Here is a 3,166-nt window from a genome sequence, read left to right on the forward strand (position 1 = left end):
CGGCCCCGCGGCCGCCGGAGCCGCTGAGCGCCAATCGGGGCGCGGGGCCGGGGAGGGGGCGCGGGGCCGCGGGGAGGAGCGCCCGCCCCGCCCGCCGCCGGGCGCCGCCCGGGGGTCCTGCCGGGGCGGGGAGCGGAGCGGAGCGGGGGGACGTCAGCGGGAAGGAATCCGTGGGCATCGAGGGCCGCCGCGGAATGCGCCGTGGATTGCTACGGCCCGCGGCGGCCGCGGGGAAGGGGAGGGGGATCTCGGCGAGGGACCGGCGGCCGCGGTCCGGCGCTGCCCGGCTGCTCACGGGGGCTTCCCGCCCCGTCAGCGAACTGCCGCGCGCGGTGGGAAGCCCTCGCCGGGCCGGGATCACGGTACTGAGGACAGGGAAGCCGGGAGGACGGCGGTGGCTCTGCGTCCGGGGCAATGCTTGCCCTCGGGCCTTTCCCGGGCGGTGCGGGACCGCCGCCGGAGAGAAGGGCTCGGGGAGCCCGGGCAGAGCGGGACCGGCCGCGGGCTGGGCTGGATGCTGGGGGAAACCCTCGGCCGCTCATGCAAACCGCTCTCTTGCGCTGTGTCGTGGCCCGAGCTACTTGTGAAATTCCTTTAAAAGGTTAGAGATTATCACGAAACTTAGAACAATGCTGGGAGACGGAGCAAGAGAGAGGAAAGACGTGTGCGAGTTGTCGAAGTGAGACTGAAGTGTAGCAGGACGAGGAGCTCATGCTCGTCTCGATCTCATAGTTCCTCTGTGCCTTGTGGCCCTGGGCACGGATTCTGTGGGAGCCAGAACCTCCGGAGTTTGGTTCGGGTCACCCCCTTCCCTGCGGCGTTAAGGCACTAAAGGACAGCGCTGCGCTGTGTTAGTGGCCGCTGGGGAGTCCCGTCCCTCTGTGGAAAGCACGAGGTTTGAATGTTGGGAATACCAGCGGGATTACATCCAGCCCAGGGCACGCTCCTTCCTGGGAGCCAGCGGTGCACGGCTGGCTTCGGTACTGAAGCCGCTCTGGAAAGCGAGTACACAGTGAACACTTGGTCCATTGAGTGAAGTCCTGACCCGGAGATACAGCAGTGTTTCCTTCAGTGTTGGAGTAACCCTAGGAATGCAAAGTAACCTTTCAGATAGGGTTAAATTCTAACAGATTTGAAAATAAAAATCATAAGGTGGTCCGCTGGTATGACTAGTTGTATAAGGCCCAGCAGGCTGTAAGGCTGGGTGCTGGAGCTGTGGCCCACTGAGCCACCTACTTGGTATCCCGCAGAGAGAACAGGTCTGTGCTTCGATTTCATAGCAAAATATCAGGACCAAGAGATCTTAACTCCGGCTGAAACCACCGGGGTTCTTTCAAAAGCCTTGCGGTGGGGCTGTAACAGTCCTGAGGAGCTCACAGGGCAGCCCGGAGGTGGTTTTGTGCTGTGGTGCTGTGGATCAGCTCAGCTCAAACCGCTTCTCCACCACTCTGCCTCTAAGGAAAGCAGCCAGGGCTGTTCCTAATTAAAGGAAGCAGAACTGCCTGAAGAACCCATTGGGAAAAGGAAACTCTGCAAGAGAAGCAGGAAACTGAAGAATGGGGTGAGGGAAATGGCAGTTCACATAAACATACAGAAAGTTCATTAGTTTTTAGACATTCATATTGGGATAAACTCATCTTTCATGACCTCAGAGAACATGTGATTTAGGGCTAGATTCAACATCCTCCAAAGACCTTGGAAATGTTTCCATTGACTTAAGTGATGTAGGATCAGGACACTGTTAATGCTTTCAATCATTTTTACTTGCAATACACAGTGGCTTGGGAAGTTTGAGACATTGACAGTTGGTATGGTTTTCTCAGCTCCATAAATTATATGTTCCATCAATTTTGAAGTAAAATGGTCCTGATTAGTAGCAGACAAAAATATGGCCTACCATTTTCTTGCTGTACAATTAGGTTTAAATTATCCTTAAATAAATCCTGTAATTTGTGGGGATTTTACCTCATCTGAGCGGGGCACAAATACCATTTTTTAAAATGTTGATGCTGAACATTTGATTAGAAAATTACCAATCTTTTGGAGTGATTGCTGCCTTTCATTCTGTGACCAGGAATATGCTCACACCCTGGGGTAAGAGTTTGTACAAGAAATATTTGAGTGTAGTTAAAAACACATTCTGTTTTGCATTGCTCTGACAACACAAAGCAAATTTAAGCCCGTCAGTCCACTACAAAGCAGCTGGAGCATACTGGGCAATCTGGCTCATTATGGGTAAATCTCTTATCTTTGCCCTATTTTTCCACATTTCTTATTACTAAGGCTGTTTGTATGGAAAGAGGATTTATAAAAGAATTATTCTCCACCTGAAATCTTAATCCTCTCTGTGACATTGTAATAAATTCTTCAGCCACTGCACATAATATCATAAACACGCACTGATGACTTCAGTTGGAAACTAGAGAAAAAGAGCTCTGAAGAGACTGAGTCTGTTTTCTGGGAAACATGAACCATAATCTTACAAATATTCTTGCACATGAATTGTTATGAGCATGTGTAGTCCTGTTAAACTTCCTTAGTTTAAATTATCCTGTGTGTAATTCCACTGTAATCCATAGAATTAACATGGCTCCGTCAAACTTCTAAAATACGCTTGATTTCTGTGTTCTGCTCAATGACTGAAGATGTGCAAAGGGGAGGTGAGCCCAGCCATCTCTGAGGTGAACTATTGTCTCCTTCCTACCCAGCTGATCCTGGTAAATACCCAGCTTCCTACCCAGCTGATCCTCCTCAGCTGAGGGGGTGGCATGATTTCCGTAAAGAATAAAGGGAGATAGTTTGGCAGAGCTAAATTGTGTATGGGAAGATAGTTTGCCGGGATGGTCTCCAAAGGATGATCCACAAGGGAAGGAGGAGTGTGCTGCTGAGTGGTGTGGCTGGTCTGAGGGAGAGGAATCAGGTTCTGAGCTGGGCAGAATGGTGGTACCAGCCAGGGGGCTGGGTGGAAGCAGATGAAGAAATACACCACCATGTACATCACATGTTTGTGGTTATGGGTGTGATTTTTGCCTGGAGCAGAGGAGTAGGTTCCTGGGTGGGAGGTGGCAGCTACAGAGCTTGGAAGTACGGGAGTGCAGGGAGAATTAAAGCAGGAGTTGTGCTGCCCTGGTACAGGCAGGAGGTGACTGTGCAGAGGAGGGGTCGT

The sequence above is a fragment of the Sylvia atricapilla genome, chromosome 9, assembly GCF_009819655.1.
Source record: "Sylvia atricapilla isolate bSylAtr1 chromosome 9, bSylAtr1.pri, whole genome shotgun sequence".
Lineage (NCBI taxonomy): Eukaryota > Metazoa > Chordata > Aves > Passeriformes > Sylviidae > Sylvia > Sylvia atricapilla.